Source organism: Rhyacophila brunnea, unplaced genomic scaffold (genome assembly GCF_057557595.1).
Source record: "Rhyacophila brunnea isolate RB1 unplaced genomic scaffold, BYU_Rbru_1.0 scaffold_5, whole genome shotgun sequence".
NCBI lineage: Eukaryota > Metazoa > Arthropoda > Insecta > Trichoptera > Rhyacophilidae > Rhyacophila > Rhyacophila brunnea.
The window spans coordinates 43962677-43984055 of record NW_028233170.1 but is presented as its reverse complement, the minus strand read 5'-3'; the positions used below and the strand labels follow the sequence as shown (position 1 = coordinate 43984055).

Below are 21379 nucleotides of genomic sequence, written 5' to 3'. Positions count from 1 at the left end.
GCCTCCACAGAATGGAGGTTTGTATTGACAGATTTTTGTTTTTACGAGAAATGGATGTCAACCACTTGCTCAACCTATTAGGTCCATACTCTGTCTCACACACAAATTGAAAAACAATATGTGTAGGTACTTGCCAGACCCAGGATTTGAACCTGGGACCCACGACGCAATAGGCCAACACTTAAGCCGCGCGGCCATCGTTTGTGTTAATAAATATATTAATAAATAATCGGAGGTTTTTACAATTTTGCTGATAGGAGCAAATATCATAATTTTGTCTTTTCAATAGTTAAAATGACGTCTTCTTTAATATTTATATACCTATCCAGTAGTGACTAGTAAATTATTGAGTTACCTATGAACATTTATTTTTAATCAAGGATAATTTTAATGTTGTACATTATTGATAACGTATATAGTGGAACAATTTAGCCTTAAAATTATACAGATTACAATTTTTTCTACTGCGCAAGGGTTACATCGACTAAATTTAATTATTATTGCCGTTACGATGGCCGTGCGGCTTCAGCGTCAGCCTATAATGTCGTGGGTCCCATGTTCAAATCCCAGGTCTGGCAAGTACACATATTATTGTTTTTCAATTTGTGTATGAGTCGGAGTATGGACCTAATAGGTTGAGCAAGACGTGGCTAACATCCATTTATCGTAAAAATAATAAATAAATCTGTTGATACAAACCTCCACTCCTAGGAGGCCTATATGCTCTTATTAGGATCGGACATGGTCGAAAGAAGACTTATTTTAGACTGAAGATGCATGAAGCATGCATCTTTTTTTTCACTCTCTCATAACATAATATAAATTAACAAAACATATAGGTACCTACTTAGTACAGCGTCAGAATCTTACTTATTAGAACATTTGAAAAAGGAAACTCACATGCCAGATGACAGCTTTACCAATTAAGCAACCTACTCAACTCCCACTCTTTCCAGGATTTTTTCTAATAAGTAAGGTACCTATGTTACTGAGGATATTTGAGTTATATATTATTATAAACCCATTCGATAATTTTATTAATACCAATGCAAACACTATGTCTAAAATATATTTTAATTATATAAATGTGCTTCAAAAGTACATAATTTGACGTTAATAATGTATTTATTTATACTTGAGAAACACAGAACCAATACAATTTAAAGAAAAGTTTTTACGCATGAGAAATTGTTTCAATAAGCTTTTGTGTCACTTAAAAGCTCTGCAGTAGCTTTGACGCATCATTTTGTAAAAATTAAGCGACAAGTTTGACAAGAAAATTAAATGCAATTGATTTAAAATTTTTAGCCCCACGACGGAAATTTTTCATTAAATAATTATTATCGGAGGAGTTTATTGAATATTTAAATGGTTTCCGAAAAACGAACAATTTCACAGTTTACTGAGATTATTCAAATTTAGTACATTTTTAAAACAAATATGTTGAGTGAATTGAGCCGTTGGGATGATGAAACACACGAAAAAATAAGGTACTTACTTACAATGAATAAAAAACATCTTACTTATGTAATGACATAATTTAGAACAATGTCAGGAACACACTGCCTATTACAAATAAATGTACCGAATGGCACTTGAACCAACATCCATTACAGTTTTGGAGAATTAAGTTCTTAAGTTACTGGTACATGTATTAATCACGCGGGATGTAATTTTTTTTTAAATTCCATTATTATTGGCGGAAATCTTTTCTAATGTTAAATCATCGAAGGGTCCCTATTGGACAAAGCTAAATGATGAGTAACAAAAAAGAATAATAATTTGTACATCAGTAAGTAGATCTCAGTATGCTGTTAAGATCCGCCATAAATAGTGCACATTAAATTTTGTCAGTCATACGTATTTGTTTTCATTGGAATACGACTACACATTATTACAGATGGTGTTGGTTGGTTTTTAAAAATCAATTCCCTGCGAAAACGATGCCATAATAGATATTAGTCAAAAAATACTCGTCTATCTATAAAATATCTAAAACTATGAAATTATCTACATAACTTTGGATATTTTATGGACAGAATGATATTTTTATCTATTATAATTTGATATGGCAGGGCTTAATAAATAATTTAAAAAAAATGTAATATGTACCTATCTTAATCCAACGAAAACAAATAAGTATCAATGAATGAAAAAGTCTGCACAATTATGTCGTATCGCCCAAAATATACAAAAACTATTATCGTTTGGTTTAGGCAGGGTTTAATTGATTTTTAAAAACTAACCAATACCATCTGTAAATTTTGGTCTTAGTTCAATAAAAATAAATACGTATGACTAACAAAGTTTAATGTGCACTATTTATGGCGGATCTTAACAGCCTACCTCCATCCTTCGCTACTAGTAGATACCTATATACACCACCACATAGGATGGACAATGATAGGTGAAAAATCCGTTCTTGTAAAATATTTCTTTTGTATAGAATTTCTGAATGTGCAGCGTTCGTTTTGTATATTTCTTAGGATTCTTAGACAAAAAATTTCATATATTTAACTTGTTGCCATTGCAAAACTATTTTGTGCACATTTGCGCGTTGTTATTTCTTTTAATTTTTACTTCTTAATGGCAAATATAATATTTTTGAAAATTCTATTTTTGTGGGATTTCTACTTCTTAATAATATTGGTCGATTGGCGTTTAAAAGGGTGTGAACAGGTGTTTTGATAGACGTATTTTCGAAATTCCACCTGTCAATATTGTTTGATGATTTTGCAGTTTTCAGCTAAATTTTGTTTTCAGAATAAACTGGACTCGAGAGGCTCGAAGCGCTGGCCGTAAAATGTCGATATCAAGCGATCTAGAAAAACTATTCTCTTTTTCTGAAGGCTTAAAGTATTTGATGTTCAATTCAACTGCATTTCGTTACTTATTGCATATTTTAAATAATTAAATATACATGACATAACGTCGAAATCAAGTCGTCGGTGCTTTTCAAAAAACGAAAAAGCCCATACCTATTATCCTAGTTTGGTTTAGGCAGGGTTTAATGAATTTAAAGAGAATAACAAACAATATGTGTAACGAAAACAAAGAAGTATGAATGAAAAATGTGCACAATTCTGTTGCATCGTCCAAAATATACCAAAACAATAATTATGGTTTGGTTTAGGCAGGGTTTAATTTATTTTTAAAAACTAACCAACACTATATTTAAATTGTAGACTTAATGAAAACGAATACGCATAACTGACAAAGTTTATTGTGGACTATTTATGTCGAATCTTAGCAGCCTACCTCCACTCTTCGCCACTGGAGTATAGATACTATAGAGTAAGGGCATGATAGTTTTTTTGTTGATAATTTGAATTGCAATTGGTGCGCTTAGGAATTGAAATGTCTTTATCCTATAACTGTATCGTACTATCGTTACAATTCAAATTGTTATTTTCTAGCTATGTGGTCAAAAAACTTCAAAATTATTTATAGGTTGGTCTTTTGCGCTTATTTATATATATTTATCGCGATATCTGTAGGTAGCTCTACCCACAACTGTTTGTCTTCCACACCATACCTATCTCAAAGGTTTATTGTTTCTTTATTTTTCCTTTATGGTCTAAGACGAAGACTCAACTCTATAAAGAAAGTATTGCACTATTTTTGTCCTTGTTTTGATCGCCCGTTGCAATCATTGCAATGTATATTCTGCGATCTGCAATCTTCCGTGTTTAGTGTTGTAAGTTCAAAATATACCCGAATGAAAATTCTCCAAGAAAGAACATATTTAGGAAATGAATATTCTTCGAAAATTTTTGAGATTTCTTCTTTCATAAATATAAAAAAATATCCAGAAAATAAAGGTTTTTTATCTATTCTGACACCTTTAGACGTATCATTCGAAGTTTGAAAATTGTTTCATTGACTGGACACACCTATTATATTATTTTGTTTCTCGTATAACATAATGATGAAAACTAAGCCTCAGAGAAATAAATTACTAAAGTTATAAATATTTTTTTTCGTCGTCAGTCGTGGGTCCCAGGTTCGAATCCTGGGTCTTGTATGTAGGTACACTATTGTTTTTTAATTTGTGTATGAGTCAAGAGTATGGACAGATTGATCAAGTGGCTGACATCCATTTCTTGTAAAAACAAAATCTGTTAATACAAACGTCCACTCTGTGGAGGCCCATATGACCTTATTAGAATCGGACATGGTCGAAAAAATATTTATCTATTTAATTAATAAAAAGCCCTGGATTCTCGATAAATCTTAGTTTGGAGAATATTCGGTACAGTTCGGTTATGAGGAATACAGCGGTAAACACGTTTTGAAAATACCCGATATACTGGATTATTTGTTAGTTTGGGTTAGTTTAGATTAGGTTTGGTTGGATTAGGTTAGGTAAGGTTAGGTTTGGTTAGGTTAACCTAACAAATAATTCAGTATATCGGCTATTTTCAAAATGTGTTTTCCGCTGTATTCCTCATAACCGAACTGAACCAAATATTCTCCTAAAATCTATAAATAAAACCGTTAACTATCTTCAGCCCTTGAAGTGCATTGTTATTGAGTATATGACTGCTTCGATATATATATATAAATATCAAAATTTTAGTTTTGACTAATTCGTCTATCTTTCGATAATCGATGTGTACATGACAATAGTAAAAAATATAAGTATTTAATTTGCAAGGTCCAATTATATCGATTGTCATTTCTGGCTTTAAGAATATAAATAATATTATAAGTAGGCCTCATTTGATGATAAGACTTCGTGAATAAGGGGATCAACGGCTCGACACTTGTCACTGGCACGTCAGTTAGCTTCACTCTTATGAATACGCCTATGCTATATAGCGGCCGCGAGAATACTTCTTACGGAATAGCTGAGGTGTTAAAAAAACGACTAACAGCTAACAGTGCATCACAAAATGCAGCGTCACTACGCATAACGAGCCTCGTAGGTGACTGCAACGTAAAGCAAAGCCTTCAAAACTATTAAGGTTTTCAATTTTTCACAATTTCCTATTAAGTCCAGAAGAAATTTTTGAGACTCCTTTACTTTCGGCTGTATAGATATTATCCGTGGCTCTATCCGACTGACTTTCTTTTAGGTATGCTTACATACTGTGGCTTAAAGTTTAGTAGGGATCTTTATTTAGCTACATATTTTTCCGACTTATACGCAGCGCAAATGGAAACTGCCATTCTTGGTGGTATTGGCATGTGTGTCTCTGATAATTATCTGAGGAATCCAGGGCATCCGTTGTTTGTTCTCCCAAGGTGCATAACTAACCTGCCATTAGTACTTAATGCCAATTGGGAGAGTATTAACTTTACTATGCTTAATCAAATCGTTTCGGATATTGATATATTGCACTTACGTGATAATGAATTTGGGTGGACGTTGTTTTATAAGTTTTTAAGATAGGGTCTATCAAACTAGTTCACTCTGTGTGCTTTAATATTTCTTATTTATTTACTCACATTACTCGTATTTTTATTTGAAAAATTGTTTACACTTACTTTATGTCATATCGTGAACGCTTTGAATTTATAATTTGTCATGTTCATTATATGTAAAATAAATGAATTTGAATTTGAAATATCTTGAGTTTCTTTCTACCTTATACCAGTTTTAGAGAGATACATTACAATTATTCACTAATTACCTAAAATATGTTTCAATAAGATCGTAAACATGTAGCAATTTTTCAATTTAGGTTTTTTGAAAGATGGATAAATAACTATTAACTAACATATAGAACTCTCTTTAATTGATGTTTATTGCTTAACTTCTATGATACGATGTTAACTCAGTGTAGTGTCTTGTATTATCGACTGCGAATTTTAGAAAATATATTATTCATCGATATATGTTACTATAAATACCTCAAATAATATACGACCGCTAAAAAAAAATATTTTTGAAAAAATACGACGCCCAGCGTGATTTAAATCGCGCCCTCAGGTTTCGCGTCCATGTGCTTACCAACAAAACTGTGCGTCTTATCTAATTGCGATGACGTTACATAGCAGTTATTACAGGCATTGCGTATTAATAATGCTAATTATTTAAATATATTGTATTTACTACGGTCCGAATGTGGTGTGGTATATCGTTCACCATACAACGAAATCCTGCATTAACCCGGATAAAGCTTTTCGTCTGGTACGTTTGGGATTCGGGAGACTGTGTGGTCCCATCTCTAGCGTTTTGTACCTACTTTGTTATTTTATGCACTATTCTAGAGACGGGTTTGAAAATTATTTAGTCCCCCTGAGAAAACGTTTCCTGGATTTTAGACGAGATTCATCAGGTCACCAGTAACGTGGGGCACTTATAGTTTTCAGAACTATAAAGGCAATCAATATAGAGAATAGAGGAGTATACCTACATACTGTATTTTTTACACTTAAAAGACATATATATTTAGCAAAAATTTAGCCTTTTGGTAAATTAAGTGTAATTAATTTTATTATTTAATTTGGAAATCTCTGGTATTATAAATAACTCAGCTGTACACTGTAAGACCAATATATATATCCTAACAAACTCAAAGAGAGAAATGAAATGTTCGCGAATGGAGTCAATCAAATTGTTGATTACCGTTAGAGGCTGTATGTAACATATTTTATATCGTTGAAATACCGCATAACTGTCAACGACCAGTTTCTATAAGCATCAATAAATATATATTTTATAAAGATTAACACATTATAATAGTTTTTAAAACATCCATACATTGACGCAAATTGACCTTTTTAAATAACGTATATTATTTTATATTCATTTTTGTTATCTAAATAGGTAATATTTAGTTTTTCCTGTAAAATGCTCCGTTTAGCAGATGCGAGATATTTCAATTTGTGTAATTATTGTAACTAGCAAGCATACTTATGTATAGTATTTTTATATTAAGAGGAACGAGGTCAGAGGTGGAAATGTTGCCATGCAGTTAAAATAGATAGTTATATTCATATTGTGCACAGGAGTGAATTAGGTAAGCAAGAAAATTGGGGACATGTAATGACAATAAAGTACTTAGGTCCGCGCCAAAATATAAATCACAGAATATCATCCGAAAAGACTTGCATCTAAAAGAGCTTCTCAATTGTAGGTAATCAAATTTCTAGCCTCCGATATGTGGATGATACTACGATAATCGGAAATTGTAAATAGTAAAAAGAATATGTGCGATCTTTTTGGGCGGATTGAAAAACCAAGCGCTGAAGTCTCGTTTACATGGTTCACTTTTGACGATCATTGCAGAGGAATCATCCCCAGTGACCCGTGTAAACGCACATTCATCAACGAACCATCGAAAGTGATCATACAGAATCAAAAGTGAATGAAGTTGAACTTGTTCTACTTTGGATCATTTTTTGATCACTCTGGATAATTCCGCGCATGCGCACTGCACCCCTGAGTACTGTCATCATATTTACGTAGGTAAGTAAACTGTCATTTTTGAATGATTGAAAACAAACCGGTTAAATAGATGTCCCTGCAGTCCACATCATATTTTTAATAGTAGGTAGGTACATACTGGTTGTAATAAACAAAGTGTTGTTTTGTGGTTCTAGATTGCTGTTTCTGTGATTACTGTGTTCGCTATTTCACTTGACGCCATTTTGGAATGAATCGAGTATTTCACTTTCGGTGACATATCTAAACAAAAAGTAAATGCCTGAATCTAACTCCCTACGGAGGATCATCCGCGATGATCATCGGCAGTGACTCGTGTACATGAGCCTTGAGTTAAACCATTGTATCATTTTTTTATGGTATGGTACTGGTATGCGGTTTAGATCCGTGTGCCATACTAAACTTATGATTTTTGTTCATGAAAATAAATTTTCACTAAATTTGTAAGTGTAAGTGTATGGTATAAACGGATACGATCAGATGCTTATAATATACTTTGTGAAAATATATTTTCATGAACAGAAAAGATAAGCTTAGTATGGCACACGGTTCGAAACCGCATACGGTTTCAGTCCATGGATGGCCTATAAGTCACTCAATCCCCCACCGAGCGATATCAACAAGAAAATGACTGAAATGACTACAATGACTGAAAAAATAAAATTTAATATAGGATCGCTGCAGATTGACCGAGATTGTTGGCAATGCTCGTAATTTCATTGATGCTCCATCTTTAATAATAAGGCAAAGAATAATATGAAAAGACAACACATACCGTGACTGGAGTATATATAGGCATGGGTAATTTTCACGTGCATTGAATATCATAATATATACATATCGGTGGCGAAGGGTGACTTTTCGAACAATATAGACTGTGGGGATCTGAGAAAAGAACAAACTTGTCAGGTTTTCTCACGAGAAATAAGAAGATAATACGATATTAATACTAATGAATATGTACACACTAATGACAACGATACACTAATTCAATGAAACTTCAAAAACTCACTGACAGCATAAAGTTGAGCGATGAGTTTGAATTGTAGGTACACATCAAAAATCATTACATAATATTTCTTTTTATTTTTAAAAACAATATCCTTATATTTACATATTAATATGCGATTAAACGCCATAGTTTTTTTTTTTATAAATTAAGTATCTAATTATTAATTATTTTGGATAAAGTGCAGTCATGATAAAAATATTATGCGCGAAGTTTTTAGATTTTAGGCTCTGCGATAGGAGCCTACCATATTTCATACAATTCATTAGACTAAACTGAGGTTACGTGACGTAAAGTTCGTACAAAAAATATCACGATTCCTTTACAAACAATCCGACTTTTATTTACGTCAAGACGAATGGCGCACTGTGGTAGGCAGGGGCGGCTCTACCTTAAGGGTTTGTAGGGACCATCCCCAAGTCGTTATCATGTCAAAAATACAAGTCCGATATTTTGATCATTGTCATAATATACCTACTTAATTACATGATTAAAGGAACTATTTAATTTATTTTATCATACTAGGGAGCGAATCAAATGACCCCATGGTGAGTAAAAACGCTCGCTGTATGTCGTTGTTCATAACTGATAATGGTAAGTCTGTAATAATTATTATTAGGTATTAATAAAGTTAATATTTTTAAGCACGTCATCATATTATTATAAGTAGCTTGGTGCATAATGTTCAATAATTTTTAAGAGAAAGTAGGTAGGTATGTTTATTTAATAATTAATGGCTAAACCCCACCACCTAGAAAGTCGTCGAGCCGCCACTGGTGGTAGGTGTATTTTTTTTTAAACCTTTGCAAATTATTTTGAAATCTGTATAATACATTCTTACATATAACGACATATGTCTGTTTAACATACCTTATCAAGACGTGATTATATAAATACATATGTCAATACATTTTTCAATAATCGTCTAGTATGGAGTCTTCGCCACTGAATTGTTCACCTTTCTAAGATAGAATAATCCACACCTGGTTACCGTAGAATATACTGACTATAGATTTATATACTTACCAGGTAAGTAGCAAGCAGGTAATTATTTATTAAGTGTGAATGTATTATTTTGACGCAAGATTGACGAGGATTATTCGAAACCACGTGATTTAATTAATTTAAGTAGCCTCGAGAAAATGCGTTTTAACAATAATATTTACAAACATCTGTGACGACGTAGAGATATGCATAATATGTCATTGATTTCAATTGGAAAAAAATATTGCTAAAAGTACCTACTTAGTCTATGACCGAGTATTTTATTATTATGAACTTATTCATTTATACTTAAGTATAATATAGGCTGTTAAGATCCGCCATAAATAGTGCACACTGCACACTATACTTTGTCAGTCATATGTATTTGTTTTCATTGAAATAAGACTACAATTTACAGATGGTGTTGGTTATTTTTTTAAAATTCAGTTAAAACCTGTGAAAATCAAGCCATAATAGATAATAGTCAAAAAATACTTTATCGATAAAATATTTAAAATTATGCGATTAAATCATACATGATTTTGGATATTTTATAGAGAGGATAATATTTTTTATCTATTAAGTATAGTTTGGTTTAGGCAGGGCAGGTTTGAATTAAAAAAAAATGAACGAACAATACGTCTAATATGTATTCTTAATCCAACGAAAACAAATAAGTATGAATGAAAAAGTGAGAACAATTTTGTTCTATCGCCCAAAATATACAAAACTATTATGGTTTGGATGTGGCAGGGCTTAAATAATTTTTAAAAACTAACCAAACCATCTGTAAATTGTAGTCTTAGTTCAATAAAAACAAATACGTATGACTAATAAAGTTTAATGTGCACTATTTATGGCGGATCTTAATAGCTTACCTCCACCCTTCGCTACTGATATAGGGTACCAAGGCCAAAGCCTTTTATCCTTGTCATCTGTAAAGCGCAATTGTTTGTCAATTAACGAAAAGCTCATGGACCTTAATCGTGAGTCTAAAAGAAATAATAGTGTGAGTGAAAGTAGGTATTTCAATTTACTTTTATATGATGATTTGTTTTTGACCATCCGCTCAATGTCTATGCAAGGACAAAATATTGATATGGAGACAGTAAAAGCATTCCATTACCTAAATCAACATACAGGAAGTTAGGTAGGTATTGATTACAAATCAATGATATTTAGTTATATAATAGTTAGGTATAGCACTTATACACATGTATGAATTTACTTGCACCAATTGTGTGTAAATTAAACTATCGCGATAATTACTGTTTACACGTAAAAGTGCTGACTGTTTCGCCAATATTATTCTTCAAGTGTGCGGTACGTATTAATGTCATTTATAGTGCTATTTCACTCTTTGCGAAAATTGGTTAACCTCAAAATGAGTCTCTGCACGGTGTAGTTCGTTTTTTTTACCGATAGGTTTGCTACTATCGTTCTACTGCGTTCTAATTTCATTTTATCTGTTTGACGTTGAGTTTTGAAAATTTTTAGGCAGTGTAAAATAAATATAGAATGGTGGTGCTCTTGACATATTAAAGAAAATATAATTTTATTTTTAATGTAATATAACTATAAAATATAATAGCCCTTGTACACGTGCATGAATTTACTTGCACCAATATTATGTATTTTAAACCAGTGGTCTCCAACCCCCTTAATTTAGAAGCTATTTTAAAACGATGAACTATTTTCGATTCAAAATTTTATCTTCGTATGTTTCGTGTGCAGTTTAAAGAATGTAGTAAGTATTTAATCTTATGGATGCCTAAATTTCCCTCAAACCATTTTATACAAAAAAAAATATGAAAGATTTATATTATGCCAACTTAATATTATAATAGTAGGTAATATTGTGATAAATAAATTAAACCTTATTTCCAATGTTTAGTTGCTTTTCCCCCAATATAAAATTATTTCTCCCCTCTCCTGTCATGTTGTTGGGTAGGTATGCCAGTGGCGTGCTGACCCGCGGCTAATGGACCAAACAAGATATAGATACACATTCGACTTGCAGAAGATCGAATTCGGAATTCCATATAAATACGAAGGAGGTTCACATGTTACCACAACTTTCAGTATTTTATACAGCTTCTATGCGAAATAGGGGTATATTTTTTGAATGTTCTTAAATTGAATAAAAAATATATTTTGACCCTAAACAAATACATGTTTTTCACTACATTAATCCCTATACACATAAAGTTTATGCATACATTTTGATTTATTTATTTAAAAAAAATATAATTCGTATGAGATATATTAAATTCTTGCAGTTGGCATAGGTATCTTCCTTTTCTTCTTCTTTTGGCCGTGTCCGATCCTTAATTGGAGGTTTGTATTAACAGATTTTTGTTGTTACGTTATGTTAGCCACTTGCTCAAACTGTTAAGGCTTAATTACATTGGCAGACGCGCAGACCCGACCCGATTCAATAACCGTCGTGGCCAACGTCTTAACACTATTTGCAATTACACGCAACGATTCAATCGCGTTGGTCCTTGCTTTTGATTGGTTTAAAATAAACATAGTGTTGCTATTATTAAAAATATAAGTTGACCGAAAACTAGATATTTCTTAGATTGGTGGCTACACTGAACGTATTTCCGCGCAATTTTACGTGAAAAAAACTGAGCTGTCAAACCTCGCGAGCATCTGTGCGCGGCCGTTTGACATTTTTCGACGAGGACTGTATCCTCAGCGCTAGTCCATACATTTTTTTGAGATTTCGCCATCTTGTAGTTGAAATCGAGCAGTAGAATGAACGACCATTTGCGTGGCTCGCGGGCGCGTATTCAGCTATTTTCGTACGCTTTCGGCAATCTTCGCTTGCTAATGAATGGATCGCACGACGGAATAATAGAAAATTTTCCACTTTTGTCCCGATCGCTCACGATCCTTGAAAACCATAGAGAATACAGTTTGACAGTCGTGGCAGACGATCGGGCCAGACGCAATCTGCCAATGTAATTTGAGCTTTAGGTCCATACTCTGACTCAATACAAATTGATAAACAATAAGTGTATTTGCCAGACTCAGGATTTCAACCTGGGACCCACGACCCTATAGGCCGACGCTTAAGCCGCGATGATGTTATGATAAAATAAGGAAATATGTCAATATAAAATTTATTTATAGATAAGTGGGACTAGTACCTACCTACTATTTATTGTGTTTTATTTTAATTAATACACTATCTATATAATATACATACAATATATTTACTATATACGATATAGATGATTTGTGATTATTTTTATTTTTGCCAATTTACTGTCGCCAAATCAATAATTTAAATATTAAAACACCTCATAAACATGTGACCTGAGTGAAATTAAATCTCAAATATTTCACTATTTGGGTAAGTGCTCTTATCCATTAAATTACCGACCCATCTATCATTCATGCGATTAATCGCTAATGACTAGGTAGACTATTTAATTCCAAAAAATTACAATTTGAATGAATTTAACTCAATTTTGAATTTAGAGAGCGCTTATGAGCAGGTAGGTATTAATAAAGCCAATAGTTAAAATTTATCTCAATTAAGCATGGCAGTAGTAGCATAGTGGTAATGCACAGGGCGCGATACCCAAGAGACGTAGGTTCGATTCCTGCCGGGTGTCAAAAAAGATTTTTTCTATTGGCTATATTTTCTCATGTGTATTTTCAGAATGTTCAATAGTTAGAATGGTACATTCTTAAATCTTGTAAATTATTCGTTGAACAGAAATAGTTAATTGTGAATTAATATGTAAATACATGATCTGCAAAATATGGCATTTTTATGAGAGATCTTTTATTCAAATAAAGAACTAAATTTACTAGCCTCTCGACATATTTTTTATGAGAAATAGATACCACTTACTAGGACTTTGCTATGAATCCATAGAACAGTAACACTTCTAGGCAAAGTGCCGCCATTTTAGGTAAACTTAGAATGTCAATCATTTTCATTTTGTGTTTTATACTGTCTGAAAATTCATAGGTACCTACGTCTACGTACCTATTTTATTATTTATTTTTGCCTATCTTAAGCAGTCAAATACACAAAAAAAAAAAAATTTAAATTCACATACACAACATCCACTAAGAGTTTGTTGCATTACAATAAACCGCCATTATAATAGTGAATAGATATATACCTATTAAAACATTATCAAGATTTTTTATGCTTTAACTAGGTATTTTTAAATTGAGATATTGGTAGATACTTTTTAATAAAGTGTCCGCATCAGCTGCTTAATGAAATACAGCCACTGCTCCCAAAAGCTGAAATATTTGCATACCCTCATAGAACGTCAATGCCAAACATACATTAAAAAACAACAACTGAATTTGTCAAACACTAATATTCTTATGCGAACATTTTACGTATTTTTCTATAATCTAAGATTTTACGACTGTTTTTCACGGGTGAACTTATGTTTATGTGGTATCTGTTATGGTTATACTGTGCTGAAAAGTTAGGTTTAAAAAGAAAACTGCAAAACGTTATAATATGTATGTATATTATTTTGAATGGTTAACTTTGAACGCGGTAAAAGCGGTCAGAGAAAAAGCGAGCAGGCGTTAGAAACGAGAATCGCATCACACCTCTCCATAGGAATCCACCGACTCATCATGGTGCCGAAAGAAGCCGAAGATGCCCGACATTATCCGAGCGGAATGGATCACATCCAAAATAACATAACAAAACATGATAACAACGAAAAAACGTAAAAAACTTGTAAAACGTAGAGAAAACGGCACTCTGGTTGCTGTCTTTGTGAGGGTGTCCACATTTTTATATTATATGTATTTAATACAATAGAAATTTTTTGTTAATATAGATTAATCGTTTTCTTTAGTCAGGATTGCAAATTCATGTAGGTACCTAAATGATTTTTATTTCATAATGAAAAAAATGGTATTCCTACATAACATATTCAATCAAAAACGTGTATTCCCTGAAAACAGCATAATTATTATAAGTGACAACAAACATTACGATTGGAAATCTCAATTTCACGACGCGGATAAAACAAGGCGTCGCGTATATTTTAGAGTGGATGCAAATAATGGTTCGACTACTTTATCATCAAGTTATGTCCTGTCGAAGTAAGCTGCCACTACTTGGAAAAATGTGTAATGTTGTTTTTAAAAAATAAATGTTATCAGTCTGGTGCTCCCATCCCGTAGCACATTTAAACTTTAAACAAACGTACATTGTCAGTTGTTAGCAAAATCCGCCGAAATGGTCAGAACAACTAACAGTGAGGTCACCTCACGCGTATCGCCAACCGCATGATTCAATGAACGTTTTTATTATGTTCTGCATGCCTACACACATACATTTTCGACTCTTCTATTAAATTATAATATCTGTGTGGTGCCTAATAATTCATAATACTAATAAATGAGAGTTTGCCACTTTCCATCATTGAATTTATAGAGATATTTTATTATAATATAAGATATTATTCTGCGAAATGACGAAACCATAGACTAAATTTGTTACCATGCGAGCATGTGACAGGCGACAGCATAATTTAATCGCAGCATAAGGCTCCCATATCAGAGATTAAATTATCTGCAAAGTATTTTGCATTGTAGATTTATTACATATTTAACATTGATTTTCCAGGGCTCAAGGAAGTCATCTTTATTAAATTAGGGGGCCCATTTGAGTTGTCCATCTAAACAGTGACGTCCCGTGGCGATAGGCAGGTCATGTTTTTGATAGGGGCAGCACATTATGAATGGTGGCTAATGAAAAAACGAATAGAAATATTACAACTTTTGAGAGCAGTGGCAGTTTTCCTTCTTCATCGTGTCGGGTCTTCAATAGCTACAATGTGTCGCTCCAGAAGTTGGCGAAGGCAACACCATCTTCCTCGGCTTGTAGGATCTCGTCGAAATTGCAGCTTACTAGGCATACCTTGCATGAAAAAAGGTGCTCCATGCTTTGCATTTCACCGCACTCACCGGTTTGATAACCCCCACTTCACCATGTTGTCTCGAGTGCGCCCTACCATAGTTCTCAGTCTGTTTAGGGCTTTCTATCTACGGTACCCGAAACTGGCTCCAGGTTGGAGATGCTTTGCTGGCTTTACCCAATCTTCGAGACCCTCAGAGGCTAGGTTCGCCACCCATGCGGATAGTCTATCATCTTCGGGTGGGACGGTCAGAGGTATGGTTGTCGTCATAAAGCTAGATGATTACTAGGGAGGATTACTAAAGATAAAAAGAACTGAAGTAGTTATACATATTGCTAAACTATTTTACCGATGTAAAATAAAATTCTATTAATAAGTAAAGCTATGGTCACAGTGTGTTTTGACATAGAAACACGTGGCCGTTCCGATTAAACGAAATCAAAATTACGACTTCATTCTGTGTTCATTACATTTTGTATGCCTCCGACAGCAAGTGTCATTTTTTATTATTCAATTTCTTTAAATCAGCTTTAGATAATCAATTCTGGTTTTTTTTTGGAACATAGCGTTGTTTTATTTTATACTATGTAAGCGTCGGTATTTTGAGAGGAATTAAACTTATTTCATTTTATTTCATTGCTCTCAAAATATAAAAGGTTTATACGTAAACATTGCGTGGTTTTAGAAAAATGACATATTACGAAAATATACAAATGTACGTAAAACATAAATACTTATATGTAGATACATAATAATATATTACCACACAAGTGCCTATAGATGGATGTATATTATTTTATGAAATTGTTCGCAGAGTGAAGCTAGGCTGGAGTGCTTTTGGTCTTCAAAAATGACCTTCCACTGAGCCTAAATCGCAAAGTTTTCAACAAGTGTGTGCTTCCCGTAATCACATATGCATGTGAAACATGGACCCTAAGTAAAAGAGAGATCCAGAAACTTAGAGTAGCACAACGTGGTATGGAGAGGTGTATGCTGGGCATAACGCGAAAGGACAAAAAGAGGACTGAGTCAATAAGGGAACAGACAAGGGTTTGCGATGTAATAGAGTTTGCTAAAATTCCAAAATGGAATGGGCACATAGCTTAAAGAAGGGGCAATCGTTGGACAAATTTAGTCACCCAGTGGTATCTAAGAGGTACAAAACGTCCGCAAGGTAGACCTAGAGGCCGCTGGATCGATGAAATGATAAAGTTCTGCGGAAGTACGTGACAACGCAACGCACAGGACCGAGAGAAGTGGAATCAGCTTGGAGAGGCCTTCATCCAGCAGTGGATAGATTCAGGCTGATGATGATATAATATATTACCAGAAAAATCAAAAGTAACTAATATAATAACTCACACTGCAGGTGGATGATAAATCGAAAATCGTCACCCCGTTTCAAGTTTATTGTAAGGGAAAATGACCCTTTTCGATTGCCACCAGTTATTGTGTTTCATATTGGTCTCTTTTTAGAAGAACATACGAGTACCATAATGTATTGGATTAAAGTAAAGTAATTATACAGTAATGATGGCGTTAGATGGGGGGGGGGGAGTTATAGAGAACGTGACGTCACAAAATCATCAATAACAAAATAATATAAACTCACGTTGTTTTCGGATGGATTTATTTAAAAAAGTAGAGCAAAATTTCTATATTCACCATTAACTTTACTAAGTGTAAAATAAATTTCGTTAAAATGTCACAATGTAGGTACTTACTACCACTTAACTTACTAGCACTTGCTAAATACCGGGTATTTTATTTAAATAAATAAATAAGTCTGAATGATGTATCTATAGTCAAAGGTCTGAATTCTAGAAAATGTCATTGTTTGGGCAATTAAATTATCTATTTTAGGACGTGCAGCGAGTAAGAAAAATAGGGTTACCACTGCTTATCAATACAAGTGAAATATTATAGTACCTACCAGAGAACTCAGAAATAATGGGAACTGAAATACCTAACGGGTCAGGAGAAGCAGGCAACCGATTTCGAGTAAGGAAGAATACGGGATAAATTTGACACGTGTCAAGAATACGTCATACGCCGAATACTGACAACTGCTCTCGGTTTATGCATAGACGCACAATTAATATTGGTGTATTACACACATTATTGCACGTCTATAATGAGTGGTTCATTTTCGTAGGACATTCACACATTCAAAACCCTGCGTCAAAATTTACTGTATTGGTATTATAGGTATAGGATTTATTATCTGTTCTGTGGTAGCTACATTTTCACAGTTAGTAAAATCACAAGGCAGGCATTTCTTTTCCATTGGTACTAATTACGGCGTTAATTAAAGCTGCGAAGACAGCGTTAATTCAGAAAGCTTTCTCGCTCTGCTGCGTTACGTTGCGCTTTAACTTAAAAGCTTGTCAAATAGAATAGGTAATGCAACAGAAAACACTTGTCGCCGCTACACGATCGTGTTATCTTTATCTCAATCAGACATTAATTAAATGAAAGGCACGAAGGTACGGGATTAAAACATTTAGGTACTCCGGCACACTAACCAATTAGGGATTGTCACTTGTAATTAGTAATGCAAGCCTTTTTTTATTAAATAATTTTTATTTTAAACAGTTTATACTGGCGCGCACACAAGGAGGGTGAGGATTCCGGTTACATGTAAATTATACGTATTACATTTCACCGTAGCACAGTTTACCGTGAGCTGTCTTACCGGAAAGAAATTATCGTATATATTATAGCATTGAGAAAACTCATTGTTCGTGGAGCATTATTGCAGACAGTACTGTTCCAGTAGGTATTGATTGGCATGGAATGTTTGATAATAACGCTGTCATTATAATCAGATATTTGATAGGTTGATATGAAAACCTACCAGAATTTTATATAAATTATACGATAATTTGATTGCATTTATAATCTTCTTACATACCTTTTTTCTGTCTTTCCTTTGTATTTAAAAACATATGACACCCGACCGGACTTGAACATAAGAAGCGCCTAGTTTCAAAAGCCACTAAAATGGTTTTTGAAAATTTTTGAGTTAGATGTGTATTTAGATAGATATTTTTGTTACCTATATTATGGCCAAAGATTTAACTTTATAAAATGCTAAAAACCGTTAATACGTATGATCAAAAATTAGGGTAAATTTCTAAACCGGATAAAATGGGTGTGTGTGCTTTTCAAATACCCCTAAAATGCAATGCCAAAATACTCTTTAGAATGTAACAAATTAAAAAATAAATACATAAAGTTCACAGATTTGATAGATATGATTTTTTCTCATTCTTTTCAAAACTACCTAAAATCGTTTTTCTCATTTTTCTCAGAACTACCTAAAACCGTTTTAGGGGATTTTGACACTAGGCGCTTCATAATACCTATAACTACTGAATTCGTGCCAGTGTGCTTTTCCAATTAAACTACGGACATCCTAATTAATTACTAAAAATTTTAATTGGTAGTTCTTGCATGAAATGCTTATGAAATTGCATTAAAGCCTAACACATCAGCAGACTCGCAGACTCAACCAGATTCAGCTATCGTCGTGAGAAATCGTCGACTATAAATATGAATAGCATGGAACGATTCAACTACCGACTTAATGATGTTGTCGCTTGATTTGATTGGTTCGTAATATACCTACGCTCAGTTGCTAGAGTGTAAACAATTATAAGTACCTAAAGCAAAAATGAATTTTAAGCAAGTTACGAGTTACTGATTGTATTTACTAGGATATTATTATTGTCTGTTAAAATGATGACTAAAGTCAGGTAGCCTTCATTATGTAAAAGTCAAATTTGTGTTGTTATGTCATATGTTCTCGGTAATCTTCAGGTTAACAGTGCCAAAAAATAGGAAATGTTCCAATTCGGTCACAACTCCAGAGCTCAATAGTAACCTTTTACGATCAGGGGCGATCGCGGCAGACGGTCGGACGGAGAATCTGCCAATGTAATTTGAGCTTTATAATGTTGGTTATCTGTATTAATTTGTATATTATACAATTAAGGTAGGTATCAAGTATTTCTTCCTTAATTACTAACCGAAGTCACGGATCACTCCATTATTTAGTTTTTGTACGTATTTATACTTATAATAATTTAATAAACTATTTTTTATTCAACAAATAAGACACACGATTTAAGAATGTAACATTATACCTATATATATGTAAGTATATTGTGTATAATATGTAACAGTGGCGAAGGGTGGATGTAGGCTGTTAAGATCCGCTATAAATAGTGCACTCTAAACTTTGTCAGGCATACGTAGATATTTGTTTTCATTGAAATAAGACTACAATTATTTACAGTGATGCTGTTGGTTAGTTTTTAAAATTCAATTAAACCATGCGAAACCAAACCATAATAGACAATAGTAAAAAAAATACTCGTCTATCTAAAAAATATCTAAAATTACCTATGCAATTAAATTGCACATAACTTTAGATATTCTATAGATAGAATAATATTTTTTATCTATTATAGTTTGATTAAGGCAGGGATTACCTAATGAATTTAAAAAAATGAACCAACAATATGTGTAATAATATGTACTTATTCTTAATCCAATGAAAACAAATAAGTATGTAGGTATACCAAACCTATTATGGGTTGGTTTAGGCAGGGTTTAATTAATTTTCTAAAAATTTACCTATACCATCTGTAAATTTTAGTCTTAGTTCAATAAAAACAAATATATATGTACCTATGACTAACCAAGTTTAATGTGCACTATTTATGGCGGATCTTAACAGTCTACCTCCATCATTCGCTACTGATAATATGTAGCATTTTTTTTATTTGGTTTTCTTTTTATAAATCATGTTTGTTTGATATCTAGTAGGTCATGGCCCCCACATCCTGAAGCGGCCCCCCTAAGGGCTATCCCCTATCGCTAAGGGTAAAGGCAGTGTGACGCGCTGAAGTATCGTTTTCCAAATGGTGTACGTGGTAAAATTAAGGTGTATTTTTAGCGATTTTCTGTATTTTTAATAGGTACATCTGTTAAAATACAGTTTAAATTGCATCGTACAACCAAATATTTTAAATTATTAATATCATTGTAGTAAAATAGCGCCGCACGCAACTTTTTTACTATTAGAGCAAATTTGTGATCTATTTTTATCTCACTTATCTGGTCGAATCGTCACGCCGGGCCCTTCCTGAGCCCTAGAGTCCTGTCAGGCCCCCCTTTGTGGGGGCCATGTAATAGGTACTATATAAATAGTTTTATATTGTTAAATCGATATTGTCGTAAGTATTACATATAAATGTGTAAGTAAGTGTTATATTATTATTGTATGTGTGTGAGTTTTGGTTTGTTTCTGATAGAAATCTCATTTACGCGTCGTCACGATACGCTCGATTCGGTTTCATTCTGATTTCGTTCGACCCGCATGTTCTTATAATGTACTGCGTTGTTTGTTTGTTTGTTTCCCTTTTCCCTAATTGGGGTATTTGTGTCAACACTGATTTGTGTCTTGTAAATCATTTGTTTTTAAATGCTCGCCTACTGGCAACATCGTGTTTCACCCTTGTCAATATGTTATCGCTTGGACCCGGGGGGCTCGGGCAGTACCAATCCCAATATAGATTTGTGTTTGTTTGGCAGCATTAAGGTGATGTCTCTAGGTAAAGTTGTTATCGAAAAATAGCTAGAAAAGTTTATTAATCGGTAAATATATATTCAAAAGTAATGAGAAAAATAAAATAAAAAATTAAGAAGTATCATGGAGTTCTATATACCAAAAATAAGTGTCAAATTCGGTACATTTCTATCGGGTGGTAAGAATGAATGACATAAGATTTATTATCAAAATTACGATAAAAATGTACGTAAATCTATTACCCAGGGAAACGCTAAGCGAAAATTGGAATTTATTATATCCTTATATCTCTTTTTTCAAATTTAAAAAACATCGATTTAGAGGTTAGGAAGCACGCAATTAAAATCGAAAAATCTCGGCTTACACGCAATTTATCGCGAATAACGCTTAGCGTTTCTATTAAAAATATTATTTATTAATTTTTACGGCAGTTATTTAAATTTAATCTTGTATTTTTGTATATTAACGAATCGATA

General features: G+C 33.1%; 1 protein-coding gene across 1 annotated transcript in view; it reads left to right on the top strand.

Moving 5' to 3' along the window:
- The window catches only part of LOC147066447 (uncharacterized), a 1147709-nt gene that overhangs the window by 470493 nt on the left and 655837 nt on the right, over positions 1-21379 (top strand). The window lies entirely within an intron of this gene.